This window comes from Cavia porcellus, unplaced genomic scaffold, assembly GCF_034190915.1.
Source record: "Cavia porcellus strain 051 isolate PalLab524CR breed Dunkin Hartley unplaced genomic scaffold, mCavPor4.1 scaffold_61, whole genome shotgun sequence".
Lineage (NCBI taxonomy): Eukaryota > Metazoa > Chordata > Mammalia > Rodentia > Caviidae > Cavia > Cavia porcellus.
In genome coordinates this window covers 1,472,504-1,498,095 of record NW_026947544.1, presented here as the reverse complement: position 1 = coordinate 1,498,095, position 25,592 = coordinate 1,472,504, and the positions used below count along the sequence as shown (strand labels likewise).

At 46.6% G+C, this 25,592-nt stretch overlaps 1 long non-coding RNA gene across 28 annotated transcripts in view; it reads left to right on the top strand.

Annotated features, from left to right (window-relative positions):
* The first annotated feature begins 7,497 nt into the window (after nt 1-7,497).
* Nucleotides 7,498-25,592, top strand: part of LOC134475115 (uncharacterized) — a 30,263-nt gene continuing 12,168 nt past the window's right edge. For 16 of the 28 annotated variants that reach the window (XR_010046090.1, XR_010046085.1, XR_010046074.1 and 13 more), the window contains exon 1: nt 7,499-25,571. This is a non-coding gene — a long non-coding RNA (uncharacterized LOC134475115). Of the gene's footprint in view, nt 25,572-25,592 lie in introns of all 28 variants that reach the window. The other 12 variants (XR_010046075.1, XR_010046089.1, XR_010046083.1 and 9 more) reach the window with 12 other exon arrangements.

Here is a 25,592-nt window from a genome sequence, read left to right as displayed (position 1 = left end):
TATGTGTGGGAGGGGGCAAGAAGACAATGTGAGTCACAGGATCACCTGCAGAGGTGTCATAAAGATGTCCCAGGAACCCCAAAAGCCCACCCGGGCAGAAAGCATCTTGGGCTTGACAACTGGGTATGGGCCTGACACTGTATTTTCATACACCAACTTCCTGATTTGCTGTTTCTGTTTTGCAATGGCTCAGCAGGTGGGAGGGACTTCTCGGTGCAGTGAGGGACTGACCAAGTGGTCTCCATACACATTCTTGAGGCACAGACCCTCCCTGTGCACAGCTGCTGGGTGGACAGGGACGCCATGGCCTTCACGCCCTGCAGAATGTAGCCTTCATCCATAGCTGGGCTTGTATGCATCATGAGTTCCCAGCCACCCCGCCACGTGTGCACAGCCTTGGCCTGGAAACCCTGACCCTTCCCAGCATGTACCTGCCGGTCTCAGGAAGAACCCAGCTCTGTGGTGCCACCCGTGGCTGTTCCAGTTCTGGGAAGCCATGCTGTTGGCCTGGGAATCTGCACAGAGCTGGATGGCCTGCTGTGTTGGTGCACCGGAGCGGCCAGTGGACAGCAGCAGACTGGCATTCTGTGAAGCAGCAATCCCAGGAGTGAGTTGGGTTCAGCTTCCAGAAACTGGAGCTGCTGGGAGTGAGGCCCAGGGATCTGATCTAAGATGCTTGGTGCTTTTGTTTGTACTTTGTGGGGGGGGGGCAGTGAGGGAGGGGGGCAATGTCTCACTGTGTTGTCCAGGCTGATCTGTAAACCCTGGGCTCAAGGGAGCTTCTTGCCTCAGCTTTCTAAGCAGCTAGGACTACAGATATGTGCTGTCATGCCCAGCACCCAGATGCTGAACTTAAAAAGCCCCCTCTGATCTATCTTGGCTTGAAGCCAGTTGAAAACATATACACATTCACATGCAGCCCTGGATGATTTTCCGAGACTCAGTCTGCCTGTGAAATGGGTGCAATCAGACCTTGCACTGCAGCTGTTGGGTTTACCCCAGTCCCCAGCTGGCCATCTGTCCCATGAGACAGCTCCGCCTCGGTTACCATTCAGTAGCTGGGGACCTCTGGAAGTCACTGTGAAGAACATGAGTAGTGTCCTCAGGAAGCACTGCTGTGATTATTAATCATGTTCCCGCCTGAGCCTGGCTCTCCCTCTTTCCTCACACAGAGTGTGACCTCTTTCCTTTTCTGGTTCAGTGGCTCCCTGATGGCCTGGATTCAGCTATTTGATTATAATCTACTTACTACTTCCACAGCCAGGTTTCTGGGTCAGGAAGAATTTTTTTTTTTTGACATAGAGCCTCCCTATGTAATCTAGGCTGGCCTTGAATTTGTGAGGATCCTCCTGCCTCAGCTTCCCAAGTACTGGGCTGATGGGTGCACCATCACACCCTGCCAGTGTGTGTGTGTGTGTGTGTGTGTTTGTGTGTGTTGTACTGCACAGAGTAGCCTGAGTTGGCAGGAATGGTTAACAGTGTGGCTGGAGTGAAGAAGTCAGGGGGATGGGAGGCTGAGGCAGGAAGATCCTAAGTTTGAGCCCAAACTGGCCAACTTAGCAATGTGAGTAAAAACTATAAGAACGTAAAGAGTAAACATGAAGAGTAAATGAAAGAGTAAAAGAACAAGTTTCCTAAAAACAACACTGAGATTTCATCTCACTCCAGGCAGAATGCCTGTCACTGAGGAAACAACGAATAACAGATGTGGAGGGGTTGTGAGGAAAAAGGAGTTCTCTTCCACTGTTGGTAGGAGTGCAGACTGGTGCAACCCCTGTGGAAATCAGTGGAGACTCCTCAAAATACTAGCGTAGGAGAGCCAGGGATTGAGCTCTGTTTTTGCCTGCTGAGTGTGAGGTCATGAGTTTGATTCACCAGTACCAAAAAAGAAAAATAACCCAAAAAACAAAAACTAGGACCGGAGATGCCATTTGATCCAGCTATTCCTCTTCTGGGCATTTTCCCAGAAGAATTAAAGCATTATACCGCAGCGATATATGCTCACAGATTTTTATACCAACAGCTGGTAACAGCTAAATCTTGGAAGCAGCCCAAATGCCCATCGACCAATGAATAGATAAAAAAGATGTAGTTTTTTTTTTTAAATACAACTGAATAGTACTCGGCCATAAAAAAGGATAAACTGGAGATAATTATAGGTAAATGGATGAACCCTGAAACCATATTTTTATGTGAAATAAATTACACATGTGTAAATATTACAGTCCATGATGTGAGAAACTGAAAGTGTAAATAAGTAAAATGTATAATAGATATTGTGAATAGGAAGAAATTGTTCAAAAGGAAAGAGGAAGTGGGAGGGGAGAGGGAAAAGACAAAAAGAGAAAAAAGGATGAAGCAGAAATAAAGCTTGGGGGGAGGAGCGGTCAAAGCAGATTGGGGAGAGAGGCTGGTCCCTGCCCTGTCTCTTTGGTTTTAAAGAAGCTGAGGGGTGGGGGCAGGGCTTGAAGCAGGATGGGGTGCAGGGTGGCTGGGGAGAAGATGAGGGGTTACAGGGTGTGGCTTGTGCCTCCTGTGGGTCTCTGTGACAATCCTGAGCCTCCTCATTTTTCTCTCACAGCATTGAGTCTGTATCAGGGACCTGACAGGCTTTTATTTAAAAACCCATCCACTGTTGTAGTTAGCAACAACAATATATCACTGTGAGGGAAACTGATGATTCAGGGCAGGCAACAGTTGTTGCAGGTACCAGGTAGAAAAACACAGGGATTACCCTTCAATTCACAAATTTTAAAAAAAGAAGGAAGGTGATTTGTCCCTGTGGTCTCAGCTGCCTGGGAGGTTGAGGCAGGAGGATCTCTTGAGCTCAGGACAGCTTGAATGACATGGCTAGTACCTGTCTTTAAAAAATGCATACCTATATATTAAAGTGATAAATAAAAATACTGGGGGAAATGTGCAGGGGTAACAAGGACCAGTTCCTTGTTTTGGGTGTTCTGGCTGGTGAGACACTTTGTACTTGACTTGCGGGCAGAAGTAGGAAGATGGGTATTTTATTTATCTCTTCGTTTACTTTTGGTGCTGCAGATCAAACTCACGACCTCAAGGAAGCTGGTATTTTAGACATTCAGGGAAGCCAAGCGTGTTGTGTCTAGCACACATTAGCAGCCCTTAGAAAGTTGTGCCTATCCAGGCAAAGGGTTCATGTATGAGGAAATCCGCCAGATTAGCAGTGTTTTTTTCAAGAATAGATTAAAAAAAAATAAGACTCTCAGGAGCAAGTCTTTCAATTTTCTTGTATTTTGTGTTTCTTAAACAGGGTCTCATTGTGTGGCACAGATCGCCTTCAACTACATTGGTTAAGCTCAGCCTGGCCCTGAGTTTTCAGTGAACCTCCTGCTTCAGCCTCCTAGGTACTAGGATTCCAGGTGTGTGTCACCACAAGCAAAAGCAGAACATGATTCTTGGGTCAAAGTATTTGCATCTTGTTGGGCTGAAGGGTTAGCTCAATGGCATAAATCACTGCCTGGCAAGCATGAGGTTGTGAGTTTGATACCTGGTACCAAAAGAAAAATAAAAACCCAAAGTATTTGTATTTTGAGATTTTTTTCCTCCTACTTTGCACGGAGGGTTGGTACCCATGGAGCACGACACAGAGAACAAAGGGTATTTGTATATTTAATAAGAATCTCAGGAGGACACAGAAGCAGGAAGAAGCGGGGGGTGCAACTCACTCCTGCCCGCTTGGCCCTAAGCCAAGCTTACAGCACATGCGTGTCATCCCAGAGATTGGGAGGCTGAGGCAGGAGGATCTCCATGAATTTGAGGCCATAGTGAGTTCACAGATCCTGTCTCAAAGCAAAAACAACAAATATTGGCAAGGCAGAAACACGTTTTTGTGCACTTTTAGATCACCGGTTCTCAGTGAGGGTGGATTTTCTCCTTTCTCCCCCAGGGGACATTTGTCACAGTCTGAGCGCAGGTTGGGTTGTGACAAGTGGAGGTGCTGATGGCATTTAGTGGGAAGAGGTCAGAGATGCTACCAGGGGTCGTCCACTACCCAAGACAGCTTCCCAAACAAGTGCTATCCAGGACCCAAAGACAATGAGCCAAGCTCGAGTTAAAAGAGGACAGGTGAATTAGCTGGGAGTCACCCACTCTTCAAGGTGGGTGGCAGATGCAGAATTTGTCACAAACTTGCTATTCTCTGTATCCTTTAGTCACTAAAAATTCCAGGTTTGCAAGCCACATTCCAAACCAGTCGCCCCTGAATCTCTGGGTATGGCTGGGGCAGTAGGGTAAGGGTTGAGGGGTCAAATGCAGAGACAGGAGTAGCTTGAATGGACACTCACCACCCCCATTCTGAGCTTGGGGACCTGGGGCCTGAGCCTGGGATACTAATATCCATGGGGACTTGCATAGCTTCCTTGATGAGAAAACAGGAAGTCTCAGACGCCTTCACATCTGCAACTTCCAACACAATGGGCATCTCCAGGCCAGGAAACTTTATTTCACACATGAAATTGTTACAGTGAGTGTCCAAGACCACCTTCAGCCTCTTTGTAGCGAGTCTCTATGAAACACAAAGGGATTCGGACTCAGCTCCCTGCCCCAGGTACCTCATACAGTACACATGGAGATATTCCAAACTCTAGGAAAACCTGAAATCCAAAACAGGAGTGGGGATGCCGGGCAGAAGGCTGGCAGCCTGGGTGAGCTGCCTGAGGACCATTTCTGGGCCTGACGGATGAGGTCTGGATCCCAGCCCCTGGATCCCCCACAGGGCAGGTACTGCCCATTGCCCTTTAGCAGCGTCTCTGAGCTCTGCCCAGCACATCTGGCCATCCCCACTCTGACTGTGACACCCAAAAGTCTCCAGACATTGCCTAACATCCTCTGCAGGCTGTTGACCATATGCAGGCTCAGGGCAATGGTTTCTCTAAGGCAAAACCTCCTTGTTTGCCAATCCAGTTGCAGGGATGCTGGCGAGCTTTAGCATAAAAATGAAGGAAGAAAGAAAATGGGTAAACAAGAAAGTGACAATGTGTCATATATGGCAAGGGAAAGGATTATTTCAGGAGTGTGATTTCGTCAGATGTGTGTGTCTGTGTGCAAACAAGTGTGTGGTGTGAGTCCTGTGTTTTCCTGGCCTGTGTATATTTTTCTCCCCATGTGTGGGCATTTCTCTGGGTAGAAGGTGTCACAGAGCTACACTAGCAAAGTGAGACTTAACCTCCTACCTCACCCCACAAATGCACCAACTGTACTAAATGAAGCTCAAGCAACCCTGGCAAGATGATCTGGCCTGGGGAGTCTTGGAAGCCCCTGAGGAGGAGAGCAAAGGCCAGGAAGGTGGGGACAGGAATGGGGGATGGTGACAGGGACAAAGCCAGAAGGCTGGGGCCAAGGGCAGGGATGAAGTGGTCACAACCGACCCATCCCTTTCCCTAGCTACTATACTAATCCATTTCCTGTCTCTGCAGGCCTTCCTGGGTGTTTCATACCAGAGGAACTAGTGATCTATATATATCTTTTTTTTTTTTTTTTTTTTTTAAGGAACCAGCTATTATGTAGCTTGCTGGGCTGGAAGCCTTAGTGATATTGTAACTCAGTTCAGAAATTGCTTCTGAGGGCTTTCCAGTCCCATCCCATTGTATAGATAGGCTACGTTTTGTGTATCCAGGTAGCTCATATCTGCAACTGACAATGTTACATTTGTCAATTAAAACCACCACCACCACCAAAAACTTCTATGTGACTATTCCTGAGAGATCAGGGATGCCCTGTGAAATCTGTGTATTGTCACATCTCTGGTTTTTCTGTTCCCTACTGAAGTAACACGTGCTTGGTGGATAAACACAGAGTGCCCTACTTAGCTGAGACCAGGAGGGAAGGGGCCATTTCCACTCTCACCCCGCTTCCGGGGGCACATGGGGAGCCAGATAGGTAGCGCTGAGGGGACCCTGGGATATCAGGAGTTGGTGGTGCTCCTGAGGAATCTGAAGTCCCAAAGGACACAGCTCTTGGCCTAAGAATTGGCAGATGTTTTCTGCTTTTGACTCTAGAAAATTACAAATTGGAATCGCCTGACGTGGTGGCTCATGCCTGTTATTCCCAGCAGGAGAGGCCAGCTGATCTACATAGGGAATCACATCTTGTTCAAGAGCAGGCAGAGCAAACAGGGCTCACTCACAGGCTAGGGGGACGCTAACTATGACGTCACACTGAGGTTACTAATGACACAGCTGAGCATCACTGTTATTTCTTTTCCATTCTTGCGGGCTGAAAATAGCATCCCTGGCCTGAGTACTAGGCTTGTGTTCCGCTGTCCCCCAGCCTGGCGCTAGGGAAACTACCTACTTAACTACCCTGTGGCCTGGAAAACCCTTACCCAGCAGCTTTCTGAGCCTTCAGCCCAGGTACTACTGAAAAGTATCTGATGACCTAGAGAAAATATTTTTGAGACTAGGTAACCAAATCACAATGCCAACTAGTCACGGAGCGTGAACTCAAATTTGGATTCGTCTTCCCTCTACCCTCAACTCTCGTTTTGTATGGAGATTATTGGTTTACTTGTTTGTTTTTTGTTCTCCCCACCTGCACCAAGAAAAACGACGGGCATGCCGCGTCTGGCAATGTTAACTTCGGCTTTCGCGGGAAGTTTCACTTCGGTGGATAGCAGAGCGCCCCTGCTCGGTCACACATCGGGAAGGGCTGGCGTCCTTCAGCGCGGAGTCGCTGGGGCTCTCACCTCCGCAGCGCGCCAAACCCTGCTCCCTCTCAGGATCACAACTAGCGGTAGGAAGGGGACAGAAGGGTCGGGGCAGTGCATGCGCGCAAGGAGATCTTGGGCTCAGATGGGCAGAGGGACCCTGCGGCAGTTCTCCAACTGTTCTGCGGGAGCCCGTGGTGCGGAGAAAGTGTAGACCCTTACTTTCTGCGCCCACCCGTTACACACAGCCCGTGAAGTTGAGGCGCGATCCTCCCTCCGCAACTTCTGATGCTCCCCAAGGTAGCGCTGTGCACGCCCTTTCAGATCCTCTCTCTCCGTCCCCCCACCCTCTGTCCCCAGTCCCTCGATGGTCCACGTCCTCTCTCCTCAGGGATCCCCGGGGTTCTGCAGATCTTCATCGCTCCCTGCCTAGCAGTGTTGGGGAATCTCAGCATGGAGACGCACCACACCGCATCCCTGCACCCTGCGGCCCAGGGTGGGGGCAGAGCGCTAATGCGCAGCTCTTCCAAGGACCCCGGTAGCTCCCTCCCAGCCGGGGCGCGGGTGACCTCAGAACAAAGAACAGGCAGAGCTGCGCCCAGTCCCCGCCCAGAGGCGGTGGGGCCACGTGACCGCGGCCGGCCTGGCGCCCCAGCCCCGCCCAGTGTGCCGAGGGGCAGCGCGCCAGTTGGGGCCGCGGGGCAGGGGAAGAGATGCTGGGAGGGCAGAAGCTCTGGCTTTGCCCCAAACGCGTCAAGGACGAGAACAGGAAGGAGGGGGATGGGTGCTAGGGGAGGAGGGGCAGGGGAGCAGGTGGCAGGAGACCTGGGGGGGGAGGAAGGAGGAAATGCGAGAGGAGGAGGAGAGAGCAGAAGAAGCGAAGAGGAAGGAGAAGGGGAGGGGCGGTGTCCAGTTTCCTTTCTCAGGCTCATTGAGATGCGAAATTGCCAAAATTTTTTTTTTTTTCTTTTGAAACCCGGATTGTATAAATTTACAGTTGCCTTTTCAGCTGAAGCAGACAACGTTAACACATTGGATTTTCTGTTTCAGAATGCAGACTAAACCTAGGCCAACTCTTCGGAAGGCTTAATTAGGGCTTTAAGAAAATGGGAAATCAGAAAAGGGCTAGAAGAATGGCGAGTTCACCCTCGCCGCGATGTGGGCTTTTTTTTTTTTTTTTGGTTCTTTACTTAAAAAGAGACAATTGCTTAGTAATAAAACGGCCCAAGTGTTCTTTGAACATAACAGGAAGTACTGCTGAAAAAACCCCACGCTTTTTTTTCTTTTTTCTTTCTTTTTTTTTTTTTTTTTTATCATGGAGGCGGAAGGCAGGAGGCCAACGCAGGCTGGGGCACGCTGGGGCAGTCTCAGGCCACTTTGTCCGTCCTTTCAGCCCTCGAGGCCCTGCCAGGCCACGCTGTCCTGGCGAGGGCCCTCAGCAAGGCCGGTAGAGGAGTTGGTTCTCCGCTGACCCCCTCACCCCGGAAAGTGCCCCTGCACTCCTGAGGAGGCCTAACCTGGAACATCGCAAGCTGCAGCGCGCGCGTGACTGCGCGCGTGACTGCGCATGTGAGTGTGCGTGTGTGCGTGTGCGTGTGCGTGTGTGTGTGTGTGTGTGTGTGTGTGTGTGTGTGTGTGTGACTAGGTCTAGGGACTAATGGAGTTTTGTTCAGCTTTGTTGTTTCACCAGGGTTGCTAAGACAGTGCAGGCAACTTGGTGATGACAAAATTGTGCCTTCATGATCGCTCCTTGAAAATGAAGGTGACCGCAAGGTGATGAGGAATACTGAGGATCCTCACCCAGTCCTGTTTGTTGCATCTGGATGTAGCGGAGCCTGAAGGTAACCTCTTTTATATGCATCAAATTTTTGTTTTCTTAGTCTCATATGATTTGGATTTCTAATGCTTGTTGCTGAAAAAATAATCCAGGCTTACCGGGTTATTGGCCTCTATTGGCAGAAATAAAAATTATATTTTAATGTTGGAGTAACAGCATTTCTCTCTCCTTTCCCTCCTTCTCATTTTCCCTCTCTTTCCTTGGTGGTACTGGGTGTGCTGACCTTTCTGTCTCAGGCTCCTGTATGCTGGGATTAATGTGTGCATCACCACACCAGATTTTCTTTTGCTTTTTACTGGGACCTATGGTCTGTGAAAGGGTTTTGGCTCAGACAGGACACTGTAGCTGGTGAAGCCTTAAAGGAGGAACCAAAGAGCTCCTGTCTCCTCCATCCCTAGGAATTTACTTGTGACGCCATCTTCCCCACCCCTGGGAACTTAGCTATGGCGCCAAACCTAGGACCAATGGGCTACCCGTGCATCCCTGATGCCCCTTAGGTTCCACCCCAAACCGAGGCTACTTACTACCCCCGATGCCATATGTCCGCCAGAGAGACAGCCAGACTCCAGCGGGCAGGGGGTGTGGTTCTCTCTCTCAGTGTTCTCAGAATAAAGACCTCTTTTGTTTTATACTTCTCATCTTCTGGATATAATCCTATCAGTCTATAGATATAGAAGTGCAGTCCAGAGATGCGTACGATTTTGCGATTTAGTTATTACCCAAGAAGCAGCTGCCTGGCATCCTGTTCTAACTACCAGTGCTGCAAACCTACAAGAAAATCACCTCCTTGGGTGGAGTGCTGGTGCATGCCTGTAATCCCAGCACTCGGGAGGCTGAGGAAGGAGGATTGCTGCAAGTTTGCGACCAGCCTAGTCTACAAAGTGAGCCAAAGGCCAGCCTGAACTGCATAGGGAGACCCTGTTTTAAAAAAAAAAAAAAATTACCTCCTTGGTTTTTTCTTCACAGACCACCACACTTCCACCACACTTCTGACCTTCAGGAGGACAAACCTGAGTGAGTGCGGTCACTCAGTGACTGGAGCCACATGGGATCTCGCATTTTGCATGCAGCATACCCCACCTTCATAGCTACAGCTGGGTGTCTTCTATTCCAGCACTGAGTCCACCCTGATGCTCTTTGCACCATGCCTTCACCCATCAGAGGGTACAGGGTATCTGACACTCTTAGTGCAGCATCTGTGTGAGCTGCTGATGCCAGAAGCACCCTGGGCGGCCGGCCTTTATCTTCCTGAGGCTTTGACCCAGTCCTCCTTTCTCTGTCTGCTTCAGTTTTTGTCCCACAGCTTCCTGGTCCTATTTCCTTGCCTCCATCTGCCTCCTCCTTCAGTGCTAACCTTCCAAATGCAGGGCTCCTGAGAAGTGGCTGAGTGCTCCCCGGACCCCGCACACTTTCCAAGGCTTCCAGAGCTCATGGGTGCCCTGATTCTGGGCTGAAAGGGGAAGTAAGAGAAATCCTACCAAGAGAAAGAATTTCGGCCACTCTGGATGGGGTGGGTGCTTTCTCTTCTGGCTGGGTCGCAGGGTTCATTTGACCTCAGTTAGTGCACAGCAGCTTTTCCCTTAATTGCTGAAAAAGTGCGCCACCCAGGAGGTGCTCATTCTGCACAGGCTGGTCATTAACAACCAAACATGGTGTTATGCCTGGACACGGCAGAAAGGAGACCAAAAGGCCTGTGACTGAAACCTTCCTGTCCTTGCCAGGCGAAAGTTTCTCCCTACTGCGCTCTCAGGATAAAGAGAAATTTCTTGTTGCAGCTATTGCTGTGTTGTTCTCTCCTTGGTGTCAGAGGTCTCTTCGCTTCTTCCAGTCATGTGGGCAACCTTGACTATGTGGCCTTTGCCAGGCAACTCACTGCTTGCCAAAGAAAGAGGCTTTGGAGCTGGGCCTGGTGCCCCACGCCTATAGTTTCAGAATTCCTGGAGGCTGAGGCAGGAGGATTCAAGTGCCAGCCCAGCCTGATCTGTTCAGCAATTTAGTGAGACCCCATTTTAAGGTAAAAAATGTGCTGGGAATGTAGTTCAGTGTGAAGACTGTGGGTTAAATGCTCAATACTGGAAATGTTGGGGAAAATAAAAAATTTTTCCACTGCCTCAGCTGACTGGAGGCCCCTGGTTCCCAGCATCCAAGTGCTCCCAAGGGCTGCCCTGTATTTCCTGTAGCCAAAGAAGAGATGAGTAGGGAAAATTACTTGCAGTGAACTCAGAGACTTTTGGTGTCAAGCCTGTGTTTCTTGCTAGGGGTTCCTCGGGTCTCGGGGAGTCAAAACTTTCTCTTGTGTATTTTTTCTTTTGCATGCCGTTGGTACTCGAGGTTGAGCCCATGAGTTTGCACTGCACACTCACCATCCTGTCTTGCATTTGCTGCCTCTGGCTTGGGTCTGGACTGATGAGCTGGAAGACACAGGAGCCTGAGATTTCGCAGACACAACACCTTTGAATTTCAGAAACATGATGAATGGGCAGAAGGCACCACAATCGCATCTCACTGTGGCCTCACTTTTTTTGAAGCTGGCGGCTGGCTGGGAACTGTCCACCCCTTTGTCTCCTGGCTCCTTGGGCCAGGACTGCCCAGGTACCCACCGCTTACCAGATGCACAACCTTCGGAGCTGCTGACTGGTGGCTTGCTGATTTTATCCCTGAGACCCACCAGGCTTCCTGGACTTCAAATGAAAAAGTTAGAAATGTCTTTCACTAGTACTTTTTCATGTTCTACCTTATTTTGCATATGATGTGGCCACCACCATTGGCCCTGGTATAAGGTGGCAGTCTCCTGTGAGCCCCATCCCCTGTGACCATGTGACACCCACATTTTGTGTAAGTGAGCCCTGCTGTTCACACCACTGCATGGTTGTCTACTGGAATCCCTCTCAGGTCATAACCTCCCCATCGAGCCACCCATCACTCTGTTGAGTCAAAATGCATCATGGAAAGTAATTTTCCCCACATTGTCTTTTTAAAAGATGGCTCCTAAAAGTTTTCGGATGGCACATGCCATGTGTATACTGCCTCTGTGAGAGGCTACCACTTCAAGCAGGGAGTGAACTTTGTCTGCAGTGGGTGCACTAGGCTGTCGTTAATAGCTCTTCAACTATTTGACTCGGTTGTAGCAGAAAATAGCCATGGACGATATATGAAAGATGCCCCTTACCAAGCACCAGTAAAGGTATACTGAATTTTAAATGGTGCAGCTGTGTGTGACCTCACCTCAGTTTGAAGAGAGGAAGAGTATACTTCTAAATGGAAAATTTGGCTTTGCAAGATAGTTCAACTACCATATAGAAAAGTATTGTTTGGATTGGTTTTTTGGGGAGTCTTTTTGAGACAAGGTCTTGCTATGCTAGTTAAGCTGGCTCTGAGCTTGCTTAGTAGCCCAGGCTTGTCTCGAACTTGTAGTGATCCTCCTGTCTCAGCCTCCCAAGTCCTGGGATTACAGGTGTGCATCAGCATGCCACTGGTTTATGATGCCTTTTAGTCTTTTTTTTTTTTTTTGTATCGGGGATTGAACTCAGGACCTTGCACTTGTCAGGCAAGCACTTATGCTGCTGAACTGTATCCCAGCCTTAGATTGATTTTTTTATCCTAGCCTTTTCTTCCCCCCCCTCCCCCCTTTAAAGACAGGGCTGGACATGTAGCTCTGGGGTAGAGTACTTGCCTAGCACGTGTGAGACCCTGAGTTCACCCCAGAACTAAATGAAATTTAAAAATGAGAAGAAATAGTATGAGTATGAGTGCTCTTGTGTGTCCAGGCTTGTGTCAGTGCCTCCTGGCTCATACTACAGGGAAGGCAGGGAAGGTAGGTTGACCATCGTTTATCCTGCAGAGGCAAAGAAAACTGCAGAGAATTTCTGTCTGGCTCTTGTAAACTTGGAGGGCACACTTCAGTGAGGTCATTTGAAAACCAGCATTGTCATCTAACAGGCAAGAGAGAGATGAAACTACCATGGCTGGAGTTCTGATAGCTGATACCTGAAAGGGATTTTCATAAAGAACTGTTGAAGTGGTAACTCTGTCCTCACTCAGTGAGGCCTTTTTACTGCCGTGAGTGGCATTGTGAACTGATCTCCATGCTGTCAGAAAATATCCTGAGTTGTAATCACTTTTTGATTCCAGTAACAAACAGCCATGATCTGGTGCTGTGTGCAGAAACAGATTTGGGGCTGGGAATTGAACCACAGCAGAGTGCTGGGGCACTTACAGGAGCATACATGCCACTGAAATACCAGGAGGTTCCCAGTTAAAGGCTGTTATAAGCGCTTCTCAGTATTGAGGAAAAATGGGAACAATTTTGGTCCTATCCACTTTGCAGCCAATGAATCATGCCTGACTATCCACCTTAGCTTTGCTTTTCACTAGAAATTTTCCATCATCTGCCGGGCCATGATGATGTTTGTTGTAATCCCAGGGCCATTGCTGTGAGTTTGAGGCCAGCCTGAGCTACATAAGGGAAACCCTGTCTCACAACAAAAACCAAAACAAGGTGGGTGTGGTATTGCATGCCCAGCACTCAAAAGGCTGAGGCAGGAGGATGGTTGCGAGTTTGAGATCAGCCTGGGCTGCAAAGTGAGCTGAAGTCCAGCTTGAACTGCATAGTGAGTATCTCAAAAAATTCAAAAATAAAACAAAATGTCCAAGTTTAAAGGATGATAATCAATAGCTTGCTCATGCAGGTACTAATTGTTAGAAGTCAAGAGATTGCACTGGAAGAAAATCAACCAAAACTGAATGTGTATGTACCATGTAATAGATACTTGGCTCAGCATTGTTATCTTTGCACCTTCTAAATTACCCAGCATACTAAATCTTTAGTAAAATACATAAACGTGGATAAAAAGCTTAAGAATGGATTCCGTTTAATCCTCTGCCATCGAAATAACTTTCCTTGTGATATAAACCAGTGCAGGCATTATCGGGGTGATGGTTTCCAAATGCGACTTCAAGGCTTTCTAAATGACTTGCCACCTTTTAAAAGTTTTGCATGGGACCTCTTGTTTTTTCCTTTGAAATAGCTGCCACTAGTAGATGACTCCTGAAGGTGAAAACTGCCCCAAAGCCCCCACTTTATGTAGCAGCCTCTCAACTGCTCTTTGGGGATCACAGCTCTTCCTACTGCCCTTACCCTGAGTCTCAACCTAGTGATGTCAGCAGGCCAGCTCGTCCCAGGCCTGCCCCAGGCTACTACGCAGGGACTCTCCATGTGGCTTTCACATGCCTCAACACCTATGTCCCTTGGGTGTTTCCTAGAACCTTTTTGCACTTGTCACTATCTTTTAAAAAGCCTGAGACTAGAGTCTAATTAAGAGCCATGCATGCATTTGGCAGTGACCCAGTAATTTCCTCCCACTGAAATAGTCTGCTCCTAGCCCTTGGTGTTTCCTGCAAGGCACCAACTTCCTTGGAAAAACCTTGGCCAGCTGTCTTCTTAAGTGTCCTAGGATCTGTGTTTGTCTGATTGTTTTGTCATGCTTCTGTTTTAGCTGGAGATTTCTGGCAAGGATCTTAAAAGGTAATGCTACCATCCATGGCAGAGAGCAGTTGCTGTATGTGTATCTGTGCATATGCATGGACTGCCTCATTGTAGATGGTGTGTATGCCTCTGTGTGTATGCGTGTGTGCGTGTGTATGTGTGTGTGTGCACATGTTATTCCACTGTGAAATACTTGATTCCAGCATATGTCATCTTAACCCATGGAGGCTCATAGAACAAAAGACCATAGTCGAGGTGGCTTATAAACAGAGATAACTTGTGGTTCTGGATACCAGCCGTTCATGGTCAAGGCATAGCAGATTCCGTGTCTGGTGAAGGCTGCTTCCTGGCTCATAGATGGCACCTTCTTGCTGTTTCCCCAGGGTAGCAAGGGCAGGGAGTTGTCTGGCATCTCTTTCATAAAGACATTGTTATGGTTTAGATAGATATCAGTTGCCTCCCAAAGTCTTAAGAGTTTGGAAGGTGACTGCATTATGTGGCGTCATATTCATGAGTGGATTTGTCCATTGATGAGTCCACAGCTGACCCTGCTGCTCTGAGGTAGAGGTGGTTGGAAGTGTTCGCTGAGGGTGTGGCCTTAAATGCTGTGTTCTTGTCCCTGACTCCTCGTCTCCCTCTGTGTTTCCTGGCTTTCAGCTTTCTTCTGCCATGCCCTTCCTTCATGCCTTGATGTTTCTGCCTTGGAACCAGTGTACCATGGGCTGAACCCACCGAACCTGAAATAAGCTTCTCCCTGCAGTGCAATTGCGAGGTATTTTGTTCCAGCTCCAGCAAAACTAACTAATGCAGACCTTAATTCCATTCCTGAGATTCCTCCCTCATGACCTCAACATTCCCAGAAACCCTTCCTCTGAGTGCCATTATTTTGGAGATTAAATTTCAACCTGGCAATTAATTGGGGGGGGGCACATTGGGACCACAACACTATTTGATTTGTGTATAACCATAACTACCATAACTAGAGAAAATCATTATCATCAATCTCTATTGCAAACAACTGTTACTTTAAGTACAGGTTCCGTGAATGTGCATGCACATCATCATGGGACCGAAAGGCATTCTGCTCCCTGGTTTGCACACGCTGCCCGCTCAGCCTGAATTAAGTGGAATTATTTGTATGAGTTTCCATAAGGCACAAATCTCAAATCTAAACTCTTGCTGAGAATGGGAATAAAACAGCTAGGAGAATTTACTCAGAGGGATTCCCGGGCCAGTGCTTTCTGCTTCTGCACCTGGGAAGGGGTGCAGGGAGTCCCCAGAAGGATAACATATCACAGAACTGCGACCTTGTCTGCATTTCCTGCAGGTGATAGAAGTGTGGTAAACAGTGCAGCCTGAGTTGTGCTGTGAATACGAAACCTTGTCATACAGCCTAGGTTTTTTATGCTTGTTAATCAGGCTCTAAAAGCACCAGAACCTTTTGCTGAGTTAGTAAGGTATCAAGCGGAAGAGTTACAGAGCTAAAAACAGCATGAGAACAGCAGAACAGAGGGTTAAGATGGGTTTAAAAGCTGTTCATGGTGATACATACCAATAATCCCAGCACTTGGGAGGCTGAAGCAGGAGGATTGAAAGTTGGGGTCTTGCTCAGGCAATCTGGAGTGGAAAAACTCTGAGTGTGACAAGCGCTGTTCATTATAGTCATGTGGGGGCCAGAAACCCTAGAGAGGAGGAAGAAACATCCAACATGGTGCAGTTCGTAGGGCATCACGCTAGCATATAATGGTCACCATTTTTCCTTGGGGAAGTGGGGACCACCTACCACCATCAGTGGATGTCTGAGCCTTGCTATGGGGGGCCCCTTGGAGACTGATGAGCACACTGTGACTCCTGCATGGGATGACCAGGAGCTCCACCAACCACTTAGGGACTTATAGCTTTCACAGTCTAGGCCATGGCACTCCTCTCACACCAAGATCAGTGATAAGGAGGACACTGTTAGGGAGTGATAGAAAAGCTCCAGGCTACAAAGTCCCCTTGGGTGTGACCAAACAGACAGGCTGGGTTTGAACTTGGGATCCTTCTGCCTCATCCTCCCAACATGAGCATTTTAAGGAAACCCACAGGGGTTGTCTGTATCTAGTTTCTGTAAATTGGAGATTATTTTTCTTCTTCCCATGCAGCTGCTGAAATCAGGCAAAATATAAGACAGTTCTGAGAGATGTATGTTTGGCTGAAGAGAAAGGAAGTAAAAAACATAAAGGGAAAAAAAAAAAAAAGTTCTCCGCCAGTTGATGAGAACGGCCAGTGTTTCCCCAGGAAAAGCCCCTTCCTCTGACCTACACTGATTTCCCCTGACCTCCAGAAGGTCTCGCCTGCAAGTGACCCCTTGAATTTAGGGCTATTTTATGGATTCTTGTTTTCTTGTTCTTTGTTCGTATAATTTCAGACCCAATGTAGGAAACCAACCATCACTTGGAAAGTCACGAAAACAGGACTTAAAATGAATTTCCAACTTCTCTGTCTTGATTTCCATCCCATTGGTTGGCAGGTGGGCGGCAAGGGGGAAGGTCTTTCTCCTCTCCTCTTGACCAGGGACCATAATAGAATGAGAAGATTTCTTCTGTATGCCACTGCAGGCATGAATTCCAAAAGTGAGGTTCACAGATTAAACACTGGGCACCCACAGCTACATGGATGGAGGGTCCTGTGGAGAGAAGGTGGCACTGTGGACGGAGATACAGGTGGCTGAGGGCACTGTGAGGGGAACATTACAATTGGCTGATTCCCAGGATGGCAAGAGGCAGATCTGCATGCTTGGGAATTTGCAGGAGGGAAGCATTTTCATTTTTATTTTAAAGGTTATGCCTCATGATAACTGCATTCTCTTTGGGAGCCTGAACTCTGGCCTCCCTCAAACACTTTTGTGAATTTTGCTGTAAGCACTCCTGAGTTTCATTCTGTGACTGGCTTCATCCATTTGACTAAAAGAATTGATAAGAAGTTCCTCTTGGTACAATAATCATAAGAAACAACAAATGCAGAATGTCTGGCTTGCAGAACGTCTCTGCGTAGCCAGAGAAACAATTTATTTCTTAAAAATAAAGGATTTGGTCTACCCAGTAGAGTTATATTCATGATATAGCTTTTAGTGTGCAACCCCTCTCACACATAGAGCCAAGAAACACAACCTTGAGTTTAATCTTTCACCGATGCAAATATTTTATGGAATACTTTAAATTTTTATCTCAAGGCTGGACCTTAATAATTTACCTCAAAAAAGCCTCTAAACCAGGAGAGGTGGTCCATACTTGTAATCCTAGCACTCTGATGTCTGAGGCAGGAGGTTCAGAAGTTTAAGAATGGACAGTTTAGAGGCTTATTGTGATCCCGTCTGAAAATGAAGATAAAGAGGGGGTATGTATGGCTCTGCATTCAATCTCCAGTGTAGAAAAACTGCTTAATATCTTGTTCCACATGTTCTAGGAAAAAATTAACTTGTGGCCTACGCTGTCTCCACCTAGTTCCTATTTTTTGTCCATTAAACAGTACATAACAATTGCATAATTCACACAGGTTTCTGGCATCCCTCTCTAGAAAGTTATAGGAAAATTTGGGGGAAGCATATGGCATTTCTCTACTTTCTTTATCAGAATTATAGTTTTCAAATGCAATAAACGAGCAGGATATAAGAAAAAGTAAAAGTGGCCTTTTTATTTAAAGGACGTGGAGAGGACCCTACAGCCAGCAATGGTTAGGCTTTCTCTTCTGACTGGATATGAGGGTGTGGGGTATAAGTGACCTCTGAGCAGATGTGGGGCTTCGGGTGGGCATTGATAACATGAGAGGAGCTGATTGGAATTTTCTTTGTGTGCATGGGGGAAAGGAAGAAAAGTTATAATCCGAGAAGAAGAAGGAAGTGGCCATTAGGATAAGCATCTCCGATTTGGCCTTCCACCATGTTGAACTACAGCGATAATGTCCTGTAATTTATTATAGGGCAAAACTCTTCCAAGAATATAACCAGAAAAAGCAACTTGACAGGGCGAGATATATTGGCTCTGAGAACAACACTTAACCTGATGTATGGAAATATCCACATTCAATGTTTGGAAACTTTAAAAACTATGAATAAGGAAAAGAAGTCATAGTATCTAATTTACTAAGTAATGCTCTACCAGGTCTGAGATTTGGCAAAACATCTTTTTCTAGTAGAGCTGAGTCCTTTGTTTTATGAGTCATGTTTGGTATATGTATGTGTGTGTCTCAGTTTGTATGACTGTATAATAAATCACCCCTCAAATCTTGTGGCCTAAAACAGAGGCCATGGTTTCTCTTCCCTCTGTGTCTATATGGGCCAGGAATAACTTTTACTTTGGGGGTCTCAGGCATCACTCAGGGCTGTGAGCACAGGGAGACACAGCTGAGGAAAGAGGGTCTCATTTGTGTCTCTCTAGCTGGATCTCTCCTCACAGCATGGCGGCCAATATCTTCTAAGATGGGTGGCCCAAAAGCCAAGGTAAAAGTGTGTCAGGTGTTGGCGGCTTTTTTCAGAAGTCACACATGGTTGTTTCTGCTGTTTTCCATTGGGTGTGCAGGGCCATTTGAGCCTCAGGGTGTGGTGGACCCCAGAGGTGAATCCCAGCCAGTGAAGGTCATTGCACCACCATGGCAAATGACATGTGTGCTCTTGCTGATGTGGGAAGGTGCTTGGCAAACCCAGACCCATTTCCCCTCAAGCTGGTCAGTGGGCCAGAACAAGGAATCGGGTTTTAAAAGCATGAGTTCCAAAACAGCAACTTCAAGGATGTTAAATAGGATCTGCTTCTGGTCACATTGTTCTGGGAGTGATGGTACATAGCTGTAATTCCGGCTGCCCTGGAGGCTGAGGCAGGAGGATGGCAAGGTTCCAGGCAAGCTGGGGAAACTTAGTGACACCCTGTCTCCAAATAAAATTTAGAAAGGTCCAAGGATGGAGCTCAGTGTTAGAATGCCCCTGGGTTCAAAGAAAAAGGAAAAAGAATGAAAGTGATTTTAAAATTATGTTCTTGTTTAATAGGTGAAAGATTTAAAAACCTTTATATACACAACCATTTTTAAGCTTTATTTTATTTTTACTGTTTTGAAATGGGGTCTCATGATGCTGCCCAGGCTGGACTTAGGTTTCTGGGCTCAACAGATTCTCCAGCCTCAGCATCCCAGATAGGTGGATACCACTGTGGTAGGCTCAGTTTTAGTCTTTGAATTATAGCTTCCCTGCTTTCCTTGACTGGAAGTTCCTCACTTCCCAGCATGGCAGTAGAAGCAAACAGATCATTCATCCCTGACAGTGTTTGTCTGGTGGTTCAGTAATGAGTATAGTCACAGAGCAGAAGATCTTGAATAATTCAGAATTTGCAAACTCTGTATCAAGGACTCTGACTGAGTTCAGTGGTACACATCTGTCATTCCAGGATTTTGGGAGGCTGAGACAAGACAGTTACAAATTTGAGCCCAACCCAGGAAATTTAGTGACTTCGTAAGTACCTGTATCAAACTAAAACACAAATACAAATAAGCAGGATGTAGATAGTGTGAAGGCCCTGGGTCCCATCCCTGGTGCTGCAAAAAGTGAACACTGACAAGAAAAACACAGCTGGCTTGGGTCCCAACTCTTCCTAGCCTTGGCTGCCTAGGAAAAGAGGCAGATTGTTTGTTGGTGTCAAAAGAAAGCCAGAGCTCCCAGGTGCTCTGAGATGCATAAAACTTATCCTGGTGGGAAGTGGCTTGGAGTTTTGAAAGGCTCTGTGACAATGGGCGTGACCCAGTGTCCCCTTGTGGGATGAGAACAGTGTGTCCCTTGTAGGGGAAGCAGAGGCCAAGAGTGTGCAAAGCAAAAGCCTCGGAGAGAAGCATCCATGAGAGTCAGGGATCCATGGTTTGAGGCTGGGGTCACCCTTTGTTTTATGTGACTGCATCTCAACCAAGAGCTGGCCCTGGCTCACACACCAAGCACGGAAGTTCTGCAGCTGTCCTCTCCTCCTTGCTTATTTTTCTTGCTTTTGTGTTTTCTCTGACACTGGCTTTCCAGAGCAGTAAAAATGGAAACAAATCACATGGGGGTGGGGGTGTCGCTCTCTACCCCTAAGGTTTTGTTAGAAAAACAGCCCTTAAAAATAAAAGCCACAGGAAAACAAGAACCTAGACAAAACAGATACCCAAATAGATACGCTATGGCCCTATGATGAAAACCTACAGAGAGATAATGCTGGACTGGCTCTTTACAAAGATTTAATAGTAATTTTCCTTTAAAGAACCCCAAATAAGATGTACAGGTGCGATGATATATTTTTCAAATTAGATTTTTCTGATGGATTCTTGTTCAGACTCCATTTGCCAGAGGTTTATTTTTGTCTGGGTTCTGCTCTTTCTAAAGCTCCTGTGAATTATTTTCTCAGGACATTAGATTCTTGGCTTGAGTTGCAACCAGACAGACTGGAATTTTTTTTTTTTTGAACTATCTTTTCCCTCTTGTTTCTCATCTTTTAATTCTCAAAATACATGGGCTTTTTATAGCGATGGGAGCAATTTTCAAATCAGGCTTTCTGAAAATAGTTTGAATTAGAATATATTAGGGGGAAATCACCATTTATCCACAGAAAAACATCATGTTTTATTTTATTAAAAGCAGTACATGAGGGTTGCAGACAGGAAAAAATTAGGTGGACAATGTCTGTCTGCTCTTACCTGTGCTGTGAATGTTCTTCGTCAGAGACATTTTTAACATTACCTGCACATGCTGGTAAAAGTACATTGAAACACAACTAGTTTCTGGGGTAGTTTGCTTTTCTGGGGGCTGATGAGATCCAGAGGTTTTTCTTTTTTTTTTTTTTTCCGCTAGTGGTGGCATTAAGGGTGTATTATGTTTAAATCTAAAATGCTTCCCAGTTACATGTGTTTGCACGGAGGCTTTTGGCAGGGCCCGGATCACAGCACTGCTCAATTCATGGTGGTGCGTGGCCAACTGTGCTATTGGGAGATGGGATCTGGTCAGAAGAATGCACTGTGGGAAGGGTGTTTTTCTTGTGTTCAGCTCCCTTCTTTTCTGTCTGCTTCCTGTCCACCATGAGGGGAGCAGCTGTCTTCCACCAGGCCCTTCTGCTACACCCTTTCTGCCTCAGAACTGGCTGACCGTGGACTGAAGCCCCTGAACTGTGAGCCAAATGAAACACCTCCTTATTTAAGAATTGCAGGGGTTAGGTATTCCTCTCCAAGTCATAGGAAATACTCTGTAAGTCACATAATATACTCTGTAAGACCCTTGAGATCCTTGCTCCCTAGATCTATTTAAATCTGCATTCCTCTCCCATTTGTTTTTTCCTGCTTCCCACTCTTTGATGACAGGGACAGGTCACACTCCTCACATGCAGTTGAGTCCCCATACCTCACGACACTACTATTTTTTCACACTATAATACTTTTATTGTATCCAGATACCAAACATTTTCCATTGTAATTAAGTAAAATCCAAACCCTCTTCAGTTTAGCATTTAAAAGTCTTCTAAAATCCAACCCCATAAACAAGCATGTACCCAGCAATGGTGCTTGTGAGCATCTGCTTCATGTCCACACAAATGAATGACCACAGCATCACAGCTCCAAAGAACATCTAGGATCCTTCAACAGGGAAACCACGAAACAAACTCAGCGCAGGCTGTTCCCGCTGCATGGACAGCTGGACACCCACATTAGCAGAGGCCAGTGTGATCACTCTAGCAAGTCTCCCATCCAAGGCAAGGTCTGCTGTAGACCTTTACATGCCAAGGGATATGGACATCACAGAGGGGCTCACTTCCTCAGGAGTTTCCCAGAGAGAAGAACAAAAGGATGAAGACAGCAGGGTGTGGGGAAGAAGATGGGGTCCATGCTGTAATCCCAGCTCCTCAGGAGGCTGAGTCAGGAGGATCTTGCATTGGAACCCAGGCTGGGCAACTTAGTGATGCCCTATCTAAAATAAAATTTTAAAGAGGATGGGAATGTTGATTAGTTCGAGACCCCATGTTTAAACCCTAGTACAATAGTACTAGGCACGGACCCAAAAATGGTGCTTGTGAGCATCAACAGCAAAGAGATATAGGGTAAAGGAGAAAAAAAGATAACATAGGCATACTCAGTGTCAGAACCATGCTGCAAACCCACCAGCTGAATAATAGCAGAAAGGGAAAAGGGAAGGAAAAATAAAAATGAAAACGGAAAAGAGAAGGTATGAAATATTTTTGTAAAAATGTTCAAGGATGTAATTTCTGGTTTTCTAGGAGCATGGTGGCAGCTTGTTTCTGAAATGTCCCCTCCTCAGAAATTCAGAAACTCAGAGGACAAGGAGGAAATGGAGACTTCCAAGCCACACAGTCAGGGATGCTGGGGACATGAAAGGAAGGCAACACCCAAAGTCAAAGCACAGCAGCCTCAGACCTGAGTCTACAAGGTCAGCGTGTGCAGAAGCTGCTGCTGTGTTGTATGATTGAGACATCTTGGACTTAAGTTAAAGAATTTATAAGTGCACCAGATGCACTGCCACGAATCCTCTTCAGAACCCTCCCGTTCGCTTCCAACACACTCATCCTATCACCTTTGCCACTATCTGCAGCAGCTCTGGGGTTCTCTTCCTCCCCACACCCAGTGTCTGTGGTGGCTACCTCCATGTCCTGAATGGATTTGAAATGCTAACCTTTCTTGGTCATTTTGACCTTGGGGATGAGCTGGAAGTAACATGGTGCCAGATCCAGTGTATGAGGCAGATGTGGACTTGGTGTCATGTTTGTGGCAAGCCTGCCCTTCCCTGGCTGGTGCTTGGCATCAGCCTTACTGTATTTTGATCACACCTCAGAAGGATGCTCAGGAAAATAGAATTCCAGAACTGCTGCAGAAAATGTTCAGAAGAATACAGTGTGTTCAAATCCCAGGGTGGTTGTGGGACTTTTGAAGGGGTTCATCCAATGTGTCTTTTACTGTAATTTTCTTTTCCTGACACAGGGTCTCACTATGCAGTGAAGGCTGACCTCAAATTCATGATGTAGCCCAGACTAGCCTTGATTTCACGGCAATCCTGCCTCCTGAGTGCTGGACACTCAGGCATATGCCACGACGCCTGACCTTAAATACTTGTTAAATTTAAACATTCACCATCTATTTGATCATCCCTAGTAGAAAATGTCTCAGGAAGAGTCAGGGGGCATTTGTCTGGGACACATCACTCAAAGGTCACATTTGACATCCCTGGGTTAAGGATGTGACCAAGAAGAAGCAAAGGAACCTCTCCTGGTTTCACCTCAGTGCATTCAAGTGGTCACTTTGGAAGCTTGTGGAGGATCCATTCTGACACTCACAGGAGCCACCCTAAGAGCTGGAATTTTGTGAAACACCTGAGTAAATCATTCCTATGATTGTTTTAACTCGAGTCTGTGGGTTCAGGAACTGATGCGCTGCATGAGGTTTAATGCCCAGAACTCCATAATGAATGAAGACTTTCAGGAAGAGGAGGAAACTGTAGTGACTCTTGGGTGACCTGAAACCCGCCCGCATCCATTTGTCTCTGAATTGCAGCCTTCCCACGGGTGTCTGCCGTCTCCTTGGTTGCCTGTTGTCCTCTGATCTTGGTTGTATTTTTGATCACCTGTCCTTCGCCATCCCTGACTGCTCTCCTGCTTCTTGACTCAGTGGAGAATTCCTGGGCAATTTGCAGTTGTTCAAAATGTCACTTTTGTAGGTTTGGGGCTTTTGGTGAAGGGGGAAGGGACCTGTGTTGCAGGGAGCAGTGGAATATTAATCGGCCATAAAGGAGAACAAAATTACATCACTTGCAGCTCAGTAAATGGAACTAGAAATCATCGTGTTAGGTGATGTAAGCCAGACTCCAAACAAGTGGTCTTGCACATTTTCCTACCTATATGAAATCTTGGAAACACCTGAAACAAAGCTGATATGAAAGCAGAAGCGAGACTGTGAGGGAAGTGGGAACAAATGGAAGCAAAAAGGGGAAGAGCGAGAGAGTGAGGATGCCCAAGTCCTTTTCTGTGAGTGTAGGAAAGTGTCATACCCAATTCCATCCATTTGTGCAATTAATATGCATAAAAATAAAATGAGGAAAGGAGGCGTGATCCCAGAGAAGGGAAGAGTTGCCATTAAAATGTCAAAGCATCAAGTTCCAGCTTTAATGGCAAGGCATATGCTATCCTGCTCCCATATGCTTCTTTCCAGTGCTCGCCATTTTTGTCCGCAGCCACCAAGGCATGGATTTGCTCAGGGCTGGGCCTCTGCTTTCTCCTGGTACTGGGACACCTGTGCAGTATCAAGCATGTAGGTGTTGCTTCCTGAGATCCACTTCCAGGGAGAATCCAGTGCTATGGGCTTCAGTGCCCGTGGACAGAGCTGTGGAGAGGAGGTCCCTGATGTGATTCTGCTTTCAGAGCGTTGGTCTTTTGTGACTCAGAAGCTTGTTCTGGGCATACTTTTTGTGTCTCTGGGAATAAAGGTCGCAACTTTTCTAGAAGACCACAGTGTCTACTTGAAGCCTGTCCCACTCTGGAGTATTAGGGGTGAACACAGAACCATCGCACCTGGGTTTCCACCATGGGCAATGGCACAGGACTTGTATTAGTGACCATTCCAAGTCACTTTCTGAGAGCATGGTACCAAATTCCTGGCTTGCCCAGGAAGATACTAAGTGACTGCTTTCCTCAGAAAGAAATGGATGAAAGACCCAGCCATCCCCAAACTGCACATCTGAAGCTGGGAAACTGATGTTCTGACCACCTCACTATGTATGAGCAATGGTGGTACATGGCTGTAATCCCAGCAATCTGGAAGCTGAGGCAGGAGAGCTTCCACACATTCTGAAGTCAAGGCTGGCCTGAAGTATACACTATGTGACTCTGCCTCAAAAAAAAAAAAAAACAAAACAAAACAAACAAAAAAAAAAAACAACACAACTAAACAAACCAAAACCAAAGCCAACCCTCCCTTCAAAAAATTCCCTCAGAGGAAATCACAAAGGAAATGAGAAAAAAGCGTCTCAAACCTGGTCCCACAGAAATATGTCATCCACCTGTACCAGTCAAATTGGTAGTGGTAAATTCTCTGACAGTTCCATCATGCCAAATTACAACCAGATGAAATTAATTCTACTAATATATGTAGCCGAGCAATATGTCAAGAATGCCACCATTTCACCTTGCAGTAAATGCAAAAATGATTAATGAATATTTTGCATCCTTTTTCTCATAGTGAATCTATTATTGTAGCTAGAAGAAGGCAGGGGTCACAACCAGCTGCAGAATATATTTTGTTCCTGGATGTGGTTTTTAAAATTATAACTACTTCCCAAGAAATGCAAATCATCAATAAAAGTAGGTTATAAATTTAAAATATTTGTGTCTGCAAGATAAAAGGAGACTATGATGCTTTTGATGTAATGCTTCCCATGTTTCTGTATTTTGTTCTGAGTTATTTTCCATTATGGTAACATTACACTCAGTTTTGCTTTGCTCCTTATCTAATGTCATGGTAAAGGACACCATGGACTGGGATCTCTAGAGGAACATGCTCTTCAGTCCAAGAAGCTGGAAGCTTCAGAACAGGTGAGTCAAGGGGGGGGGGTG